Source organism: Micromys minutus, assembly GCF_963924665.1.
Source record: "Micromys minutus genome assembly, chromosome: 24".
Taxonomy (NCBI): domain Eukaryota; kingdom Metazoa; phylum Chordata; class Mammalia; order Rodentia; family Muridae; genus Micromys; species Micromys minutus.
In genome coordinates this window covers 4,389,555-4,400,862 of record NC_137959.1, presented here as the reverse complement: position 1 = coordinate 4,400,862, position 11,308 = coordinate 4,389,555, and the positions used below count along the sequence as shown (strand labels likewise).

Genomic DNA, 11,308 nt, shown 5'->3' with positions numbered 1-11,308 from the left:
AATTGAGCCCACAATGACAGAGCTGAGTCACTGCCACCAGAACTCACTGCTTGCCCACAAAAAGCTGAAAACTCAGAAGCAATTTTCTTCCTGAGCCACGGGCCCCCAGATCCATGGGAGAGACAGGTGCCAGTTACTGATAACAAGACCACATATAACCACAGACAACAAGAGGAAACACAAAAATCACTCAAAGAACTACAGGAAAACAAAACCAAACAGGTGAAGAAATTGAAAACAGAAATAAAAAAAATAAAAGAGACAACCCTGGAGACAGAAAACTTAAAAAAGATATCAGAAGTCACAGATGCAAGCATCTTCAATAGACTACAAGAGATGGAGGAGAGAATCTAAGGTCTGAAGACAACATAGAAAACATAGACAAAACAGTTAGAGAAGATGCAAAAACCAAAAAGTTCCTAAGCCAAAATGTTCAGGAGATCCAGAACAAAATGAGAAATCAGACCTAAAGATAATATGAATAGAAGAGGGCAAAGAATATCAACTAAGAGGCACAGTAAATATCTTCAACAAAATCGTAGAAGAAAACTCCCCTACCCTTAAGAATGAGATGACCATGAGCATAAAAGAAGCCTACAGAACTCCAAATAGTGTGGACAAGAAAAGAAATTCCTCCCAACACGTAATAGTCAAAACGCCAAGTGCCCAAAGCAAAGAAAGAATACTAAAAGCAGTAAGGGAAAAAGGATATGTAACATAAAGGCAGACCAATCAGCCTTACACCCGACATCTCAAGAGAAACAATGAAAGCTAGAAGATTCTGGCCAGACATCATACAGACTCTAAGAGAACACAAATGTCAACCCAGGTTACTATATCCAGTAAAACTCTCAATTACTATAGATGGAGAGAACAAGATATTCCGGGACAAAACTAAATTTATACACTATCTGACCATGATGAATCCAGCCCTACAAAGAATAATCAATTGAAAACCCAAACATAAGGAGAGAAACTATACCCCAGAAAAAGTAAGAAAATAACTAAGCAAAAAAACCAATAAAAGAAAGACACACAGATATAATTCTGTCTCTAACATCAAAAATAGCAGGAAACAACAATCACTACTGCTTAATATCTGTTAACATAAATGGACTGAATTCCCCAGTAAAGAGACATAGACTGTCACACTGGATACATAAACAGAATCCAGCCTTTTGTTGCATACAGAAAATTCATCACAGAGACAAAGACAGACACTACCTCAGAATACAGGCTTGGAAAAAACCTTCCAAGCAATGACTCCAAGAAACAAGTTGGAGTAGCCATTATAATATTGAATAAAGTAGACTTTCAACCAAAAGTTATCAAAAAAGATAAAAAGGGACACATTTTACTCATTACAGGAAAAATCTATCAATCTAAATTCTCAATCTTGAACATGTATTCTCCAAATACAAGAGCAGCATCATTCATAAAATAAACCAAACTAAAGCTCAAAACATATATTGCATCACACACGATAATAGTGTGAGATTTCAACACCCCACTCTCATTAATGGACAGATCATGGAAGCAGAAACTGAACAAGGACGCAGTGAAACTAGAAGAGGTTATGAACCAATTGGAATTAACAGACATCTACAGAACATTTTATCCTAAAAACATAAGAATATACCTTCTTCTCAGCACCCCATGGGACCTTTCACAAAATTGTCCATATAGTCGGTCACAAAACAAGCCTCAATAGATAAAAGAAGATTGAAATACTCCTATGCATCCTATCAGATCACCATGGATTAAGGCTGGTCTTTAATAATAACAAAGACAACAAAAAGCCCAAATACACATGGGAGCTGAACAATGCTCTACTCAGCGATAGCATGGTCAAAGAAGAAATAAACAAAGAAATTAAGGATTTTCTAGAATTTAATGAAAACAAAAGTACAACATAACCAAATCTATGGGATGCAATGAAAGCATTACTAAGAAAAAACTCAGCTCTCAGTGGCTCCAAAAAGAAACTGGAGAGAGCATACACGAGCAATGTGACAGCACAGCTGAAAGCTCTAGAACAAAAAGAAGCAGATACACCCAAGAGGAGCAGACACGGGAAATAATCAAACTCAGAGCAGAAAACAACCAAGAAGAAACAAAAAGAACCATACAAAGAATCAACAAAATCAAGAGCTGGTTCTTTGAGAAAATTAACAAGATTGATAAACCCTTAGCCAGACTAACTAGAAGACAAAGAGAGAGTATCCAAATTAACAAAATTAGAAATAAAAGGGGAGATATAACAACAGAAATCGAGGAAATGAAAGAAATCATTATATCCTACTACAAAAGCCTATACTCAACAAAACTGGAAAATGTGGAAGAAATAGATAAATTTCTAGACAGATATCAGATACCAAAGCTAAATCAGGACCAGATAAACCATATAAACAATCCCATATCACCTAAAGAAATAGAAGCAGTCATCAAAAGCCTCCCAAACAAAAAAAGCCAAGGACCAGATGGATTCATTGCAGAATTCTATCAGACATTCATTGACGACCTAATACCAATACTTTACAAACTATTCCACAAAATAGAGTCAGATGGAACACTACCCAACTCATTCTTCAAAGCCACAATAACTCTTATACCTAAACCCCACAAAGACCCTACAGGGAAAGAGAACTTCAGACCAATCTCACTTATGAACATTGATGCAAAAATACTCAATAAAATTTTTGCAAACCAAAGCCAAGAACATATCAAAACTATTATTCACGATGATCAATCCCTGGGATGCAGGGATGGTTTAATATACAGAAATTCATCAATGTAATCCACCAAATAAACAAGCTCAAACAAAAAACCACATGGTCATCTCATTAGATGCTGGGAAAGCATTTTACAAAATTCAGCACCCCTTCATGTTAAAAGTTTTGGAAAGACCAGGAATCCAAGGCCCATACCTAAACATAATAAAAGCAATATACAGCAAACCAATAGCCAACATCAAACTAAATGGTGAGAAACTTAAAGAAATCCCATTAATATTGGGGACTAGACAAGGCTGCCCACTCTCCCCCTACCTATTCAACATAGTACTGAAAGTCCTGGCGGGAGCAATTAGACTACAAAAGGACATCAAAGGGATACAAACTGGAAAGGAAGAAGTAAAAACATCACTGTTTGCAGACGACATGATAGTATACTTAAGTGACCCCAATAATTTTACCAGAGAACGTATACAGCTGATAAACAACTTCAGCAAAGTGGCTGGATATAAAATTAACTCAAACAAACCAGTAGCCTTCCTCGAATCAAAGGACAAACACGCTGAGAAAGAAATTAGGGAAAAGATACCCTTCACAATAGTCACAAACAATATGAAGTACCTTGGTGTGACTCTAACTAAGTAAGTGTAAGTGTAAGATCTGTATGACAAGGACTTCAAATCTCTGAAGAAGGAAACTGAAGAAGATCTCAGTGGATGGAAAGATCTCCCATGCACATGGATTGGAAGAATCAACATTGTAAAAATGGCCATCTTATCAAAAGCAATCTACAGATTCAATGCAATCCCCATAAAAATTCCAACTCAATTCTTCATAGACTTGGAAGAAGCAATTTTATCTATAATAATAAAAATCTAGAATAACGAACTCTATTCTCAACAATAAGAAATCTTCTGCGGGAATCATCATCCCTGACATCAAAATATATTACAAAGCAATTGTGTTAAAAACTGCATGGTACTGGTACAGAGATAGGCAGGTATATCAATGGAACAGAATAGAAAATCCAGAAATGAACCCTCACACATATGGTCACTTGATCTTTGACAAAGGAGTTGAAAACATTCAATGGAAAAACAACAGCCTCTTCAACAAATGGTGTTGCCTCAACTGGCACTCAGCATGCAGAAGAATGAAAATATATCCTTTCTCATCTCCTTGTACAAAACTCAAGTTCAGGTGTATCAAAGATCTCCACATAAAACCAGGTACACTGAAACTATTAGAAGAGAAAGTGAGGAAAACCTTAGAACACATAGGCTCAGGGGAAAACTTCCTGAACAGAATACCAATGGCTTGTGCTCTAAGATTGGGAATTGAGAAATGGGACTTAATGAGATTGCAAAGTTTCTGTAAGGCTAAGGACACTGTCAAGAAACAAAACAGCAGCCAACAGATTGGGGAAAGATCTTTACCAATCCTACATCTTATAGAGGTCTAATATCCAATATATACAAAGAATTCAAGAAGTTAGACACCAGAGAATCAAACAATTCTATTAAAAAATGGGGTACAGAGCTAAACAAAGAATTCTCCATTGAGGAATATCGAATGGTTGAGAAGCAACTAAGGAAGTGCTCAACATCCCTAGTCATCAGGGAAATGCAAATCACAACAAGCCTGAGATTCCACCTCACACCAGTCAGAATGGCTAAGTTCAAAAACTCAGACGACAGCATATGCTGGCAAGAATTCAGAAAAAGAGGAACACTTTTCCACTGTTGGTGGGGTTGCAAGCTGGTACAACCACTCTGGAAATCAGTCTGGCAGTTCCTTAGAAAATTGGACATAGTACTACCTGAAGACCTTATTCTACTTCTGGGCACATGCCCCAAAGATGCTCCAACATACAATAAAGACACATGCACCACAATGTTCATAGCAGCCCTATTTATAATAGCCAGAAGCCGGAAAGAACCCAGATGCCCTTCAGTAGATGAATGGATATAGAAATTGTGGTATATTTACACAATGGAGTACTACTCAGCTATTAGAAACAATGACTTTATGAAATTTATAGGAAAATGGATATATCTAGGGAATATCATCCTGAGTGAGGTAGCCCAGTCACAAAAGAACAGACACAATATGCAGTCACTGATAATTGGATACCAGCTTCAGAAAGCTCTGAATACCCAAGAAACAACTTACAGGCCATATGAAGCTCAAAAAACAAAACAAAACAAAACAAAACAAAACAATAAGTACCCACTCAAAGTGGGGTACACCTAGACCTTAAATTATTACTAACTCAACAGCTAAGAAGATAGCCTTGTGACAACTTTTGGTAGTTAAAAATCATTATGTTTAATCTTTACACACCAAAAAAAATCTTTGACTATTTTCATGTTATGTTTTGTTTTACATATATCATATGATCTTTGTAAATAGTAAAATTTCAATTCATACTATAAAACCTTAAAAAAATCAAGTACTGACAAAAATATAGTCATGTAAATTTACACTAAAATGCTTTTAATAATCTGTACATGTACCTCCGTTTTTAAAAATAAACTTTTAAGAAAAAGAAAGAAGAAACTATCTAGCTGTGTAAGTATGGGTGAAATTAATAAAGAGACAATTTACAAAAGAAAATACATAATAGAAAATAGATGTTACATGTCACTAGCCACAAGGGAAATGAAGTTTTTAATTATGTTGCAATACCAATACAAACCTAACACAATAGCTAATATTTTAGAAAGTATCAGTAGCTCATGCTGGTGGCACTACAATCAAATAAATCTCTTATAGTCTGGGCTTTAAGCCCTTGAAAATCAGCACTTACTCAAAAGCTGTATATAAATGTTGATGAAAATATAAATTTTAGATATAGACTGGAATCAACATAGATGTCCAGTAACTGGTAAATAAATAGTCTGCCCACATTGTAAAATATATTCTGAGAATGTAAGAGCAATGAGAGATAAACCATGATAATAAAGGAGCAATGCGCTGATAAATGCTCCACCTGGAGGGATCTCAGATGAATTACGCTGAGAGAAAAAGCCCATCCCAAAGTCAGAACTGGTGAGATTTTAGCAATGGAGGATAGGTTCTGGTTGTCAGGGATGAAGGAAGAGCTAGAAACAGGAAGCATTGGGAGCAGCTGTGAAAGCTAAACGTGAGAGCCTGTGTCCCAACAGAGATGATCTAAATATCAACTGCAGGAACGTCACTGTCCTAGTAAAGGACACAGAGAGTTCATCTTTGTTATTTCTTAAAGCTCTATGTGCACATGGAAAAAACCAATAAACTCATCAAAAATGTACATCTTATAGATGAGAGATTAGAGAAGCACTCTGTGTGTGTGTGTGTTTCTTTCTCTTACACACACACACACACACACACACACACACTGTGGAGACTATTGGAACACATCTTTATGGTCTGGTTATAGCTCATTGCCATGGTATTTTTCAATATGTCCACCATGCATTCCTTGAAATTTCTTATTTTCTCTCCCCCCCTTTATTTCCCTTTACATTTTCTTCTTGGCTTCTTCTTCTTCCTGAACAATTTGGTCCAAAGGCTGAGAGATGAGAAAGAACAAAGGGGTGTTCTGAACTTACAGTAGGAAAAGATGTGTCTGGGAAGACTATTCATTCTCAGAAGTACATTCAGACCCATAGCTGGGGATGAGGTGTTCATCTGGGGAGGACACTGAATTCCTCTGAAAGTGTTAGAGATGAACAAGAAGGTCCCCTGTTGAGGAGCGAGCAGCAGACTAGCCATACCATGAGAGTAACCAGTGGAGGAGAATGGACTTGTGAGGAGTGAGAATCCACACTGGCATTGGTTTGGAATTGGTGCTATTAGTACAAATCATGGTTTTCAAGGAACACAAATCCATTTAGAATAAAGACGTGTGTGTGTGTGTGTGTGTGTGTGTGTGTGTGTGTGTGTGTGTGTGCATTTGTAAGCTGGGAGATGGATCAGTTGGTAAAATGTCTGCTGTACCAAAATGAGAACTTGGGTTTGACTCTCAGAACTCATTTTTTAAAAGCCAGGTGTGATGGCACAAACTCGTAATCCATCAAAGGGCAGACAGTGATAACTGTGTCCTTGGAACCACTGGCCAGCAGTTCTCGTGTATCTGCAGAGTTCCAGGCCAGTGAGAGAACTTGTCTCAACAAAGTACATGCTGCTTGGGTTTGATCTCTGACTTCCATATGCATTTCACACATGTCCACTTGCACGTGTGTTCACTTACAAGCATATAGACACTTGACAAAACACACATGCATTTGTGAGTGTGTGTATTTGTGTGCACACATATGTACATAAATATGTTCTCAAGCTCTGCCCACCGAGAGCTCGGGTAAGTATCACAGTCACAAGAGTATGCTTAAAGTCTCAGAATTTGGCTTCTAAATATTGTTCTACTGAAGTCAACTGGTGCTCTTTGGAGAACTGGCTGATCTCGGAGCTGGTTGGAAAAGTACCGGATGATCTGGTGTGTCTCACTAATGCCAAAACTGAGGAAATGCTAAGAGAATGACAGAAAATTTCACAGGAATCAAAAAATCAGCTCAAATATGTTCTGATGGCTAGATCTAGGAGTTTAAGTATATAAATAAACACTGCTAGGAACACATTATAACCAATTGACTCCAGAATTCCCACATCCATTCTGATGTAAGCTAATGAATAAACTGAAAGATTGATGAGGGGTGACAGATTTTCTTATCGATAACACAAGGGAAAAGAATAACTTTAAACTGGAGAAAACTGTCAGGCGGCTCTTTAATCAAGCGATCAAAGCAAACATCACCAGTAATGAGAGAAACTGAAGTCATGTGCCACCCGATAAGACGCAAGCAAAGGAACGCCGTGTGTCTTCTTTGATTTCCCACAAAGATGCATAACCTGGATATCATAACAAGCAAGCTTCAGACAGATTCAATTTGAGGGTCAGATAACAAAATAGCTGCCCTGCACGTTTCCAAAGTCAGAGACGAGAGGCACTATTTCTGACTGAAGGGAGCTCAGCAGCCCTGGCTGTGATCACAGCCTACAGTTCAGAACTGACTCGTTTGCTAGGCAAGTGGGATGGACCGTTTGGCAAAATGTAGCTGAACTGTGCGGACTTGACAGTAGTTTTAGAGTTTTACTGCTGTGAAAAGACGCCATGACCAATGGAACTCCTATGAAGGAAAACATTTTGTTGGGGCTGGCTTACAGTTTCAGGGGTTCAGTCATTATGGTGGGTAGCATGGTAGCATCCAGGCAGACACGGTGCTGAGGAAGGAGCTGAGAGCTCTGTACCTGATCAGAAGGCTTCCAGGAGCAGGGTCTCTTCCACACAGGGCAGAGTTTGAGCGCTAGGAAACCTCAAAGCCCTACTACACAGTGACACTCTTCTTCCAACGAGGCCACACCTCCTAATAGTGCCACTTTCCATGGGCTAAGCATATTCAAACCACACTGTCTGTAGAGAACGGCCATTGAGGAATTGAGAAATTGAGAAAAAAGTGAGATATAAGGCCAGAAACTAATTTAGATATAGGCAGGTGGATTAAAAGAATGAATTGAAAGGCCTTGTTGATGCTTAAATGAGAAATGTCCTTGTAAGGTCCCCATATGGTGGTGCTGTTTGGAGAGATTGTGAAGACTTTAGGAGGTAGAGCCTTGCCAAAAGGATACCACCCTAGGGTTAGTTTTGGAATTAGCTTTTAGCCTGGCCCCACCTCCCATTCTCTCTATGGCTCTCTCTTCCTGTGTGCATATGGAATGTGACGCCATCTTCTTCCTCCTGCTGCTGTGCCGTCCGCATCAGGATAAACTCCATCCCTCAAAAACTTGGAAGAGCCCATTTCCAAGATGGACATGCTTCCCCCCATTTTTCACACATCACTCCTGAAGTTTCCCCTTTTTATATGATGTCTCCCTGAACAGGGCTCCATTCATAACACCAAAACAAGGTCGGCAGCGGGACCTTGAGCTTTCTGCTTATGCACTGTTCGGCTCCGTAAGTTCTCATGAGAATCAGGCATAACTCAAATTCTACACAGAGACATGACATCCAAGTAGACTCTTGCCTCCTGCAAGTCCTGTCCTAGGTGGGACTCACTTCTCACTTGGAAAGCTTTGAATTTCCGAAGATAAAACCTGGAACCTTCAATAGCATGAGATCCCAGATGTTTTAGAGGAATGTTTGGAAGGCGTGGGGGATGCTTTGAAAACCTTTCTTGATGAATCATTTTGGCAAGGTAAGGATACTAACTAAATGAATGACTCAAACATGCATATTTTGCTGTCTTATACTTTTGAGTTAGTTAATAAGTAAATATCAGCAAGCCCTTAACTCTGACATGCTGACTCTCCATCTGACCACAGACCTTTGGGCACACAGTAAGCAAAGAAATCATCTATATTACAGTAATTTAATAGCCTTTTTATTTTGTGAATAACCATCAGCCTCCAGCCCAAACACAAATGAGCAAGAGGGCATGATCATTCTCTACAAAAAATAGTTAGAAAATCAATTTTGTTGAACTTTTGGTTATGTTGAGGGGATTCTAGTTATGGCCTCTCACTGCATATTCCAGAATGTTTTAGAAATTAATAAACATAACAAACAGATGAACAGAGATGAGGAAACAACCCCAGTCCTCAGGGGCTGGATTCCCTGGTGCGTTCATAGTTCCCTTTGCTCCCACCAGAAATTAGGACTGGAAGTCTGTGACCACAGGGGTGGAAAATGGATGCTTCTCCCTGAAATATTTTCTGTGCTTTGGAGAGTAATGTCTGTGGGCCCAATTCTTGAATTCCCAAGCTCAAAGCATGTCTTTGAATCTTCAGTGTGGTGGCAAAGAAGAAGGTGGGGCACTTAGGAGATGGCTCAGTCAATAAAATGCCTGTTACAGAAGCCCGAGCACTTGGTTCAGATCTCTAACCTGCAGAAGAGGAATGGAAAAAGAGTCTCAGAACCACAGGAGACAGAGTACACCAAGGAAACAAGGGTGTCCATAGCCACGTGATCAAAGCTCGTGAGAACTCATAGAGGCTGAAGCAGCGTCACAGGGCTGCCAAGGATCCACACCAGATGGGGTCCTAAAGTCCAAAGGCAATGGGAACATGTGTCTCTAGGAGTCTCACTGGGGAGACAAACGACTTTTAGGGGTAAGCCCCATGCCCAGAGGGTCAACAAAAAAATGAACTACATGGCAGTTCTGGGGGTTCCATGTCTTATCATGACATATCAGGGCTTTTCCTTCAAAAAGAAAAATTATCTCAGACCTCTCTGGTCTGCCTCAAGGTCCTGGGCCATGAGCTCTGTGAAGTTCAACAAGGTCCCATTCTATGGGGTCTTGGCAGGGGTCAGGAACTGGTTCCTGTTCAAATATGACCCCCTAAAGGAAGCCAAACTCTGGAGCTGGTTAGAGGGACTCAAAGGCCTCTCCGTCAGTCCTGACTTTCAGAAGGGTCTGAAAGATGCGGTTATCCTATGCACACTCACAAACAAGATGCCACTGGGCTCTGTTTTTAAGATCAACTGTTTTATGAAGAGCTTGCAGCAGCTAGAAAACCTCTCCAGCTTCATTAAGGCTATGCTCAGCTATGGTGTGAACCCTTCGGACCTGTTCAAAGCCAGTGACCTGTTCAAGAGTGGGAATCTGATACAGATGTCTCTGCTTGTGCTGGTGGAAAGGGACAAGATGAAGGGGTTGCAGAGTGATGTGTACATCCGGGTCAAATGCTCGGAGAAACAAGAGAGGAACTTCAATGATGCCACCGTGAAGGCTGGCCACAGTGTCATTGTGCTGCAGATGGTCATCAATAAATGTGTCAGCCAATCTGGCATGACAACCTACAGTACCTCATCCTGCCTCCCATGGATCATTGTTCCATCAGCCTGCAGGTCGGTACCAATAAGTGTGCCAGCCAGGTGAACATGTTGGCTCCAGGGATATGGAGTTACATCTGTGCCACCAAGATGGCCACCAACAAGTGCAACAACTCTTCCATTTCCCTACAGATGGGCTATACGCCAAGCAGAGAGGCCATGTCTTAGGACTGGGGCAGCAGACACACAGCCCTAGGTATTTCCCACAGAGTCCAGCTGCTGAAGGGGCACCATGGTGATGGTGGAGTGACAGCCAGAGTGAGGCCCCTGAGTACCTGCCCCACTGTCAGGATGAGACCAGCTACTGAGCACCCAAGGGTGCCAGCTCCCGGCGTCATCACTGAGGTGTGGGTTTGGGCATTTTTCTGTTTTTATTAGTTTGTTTTATTTTTTTGAAACTAGGAATAACTTTGTAGTCTTCTCTGGTCTAGAACTCAATCCCTCTTGTCTCAGCTTCTTGAAGGCTGGGATGACAGGCCTGTGTTACCTATGCCCCCTTCTCACCCAGCATGCTTTGCTTCCTCCCATGATTGACCCACCAGGCAGGGAATGTGGAAGTCCTTGAAGGGATAGCCAGCCTGTGGATTTCTCAGTGGACTGTGGGAAAGGCTGGCCTTAAAGAGGTTTTTGTTTGTTTGTTTGTTTGTTTGTTTTGTTTTTCATCAGTTTTTAGAAATTGTAGGCAGTTTCAAAAAATAATAACAAG

At 40.2% G+C, this 11,308-nt stretch overlaps 1 pseudogene across 1 annotated transcript; it reads left to right on the top strand.

Annotated features, from left to right (window-relative positions):
* The first annotated feature begins 10,024 nt into the window (after positions 1–10,024).
* On the top strand, positions 10,025–10,770 carry LOC308435886 (calponin-2-like; annotated as a pseudogene). Its single transcript has one exon. The product of its transcript is annotated as a calponin-2-like (transcript).
* Positions 10,771–11,308: the final 538 nt, after the last annotated feature.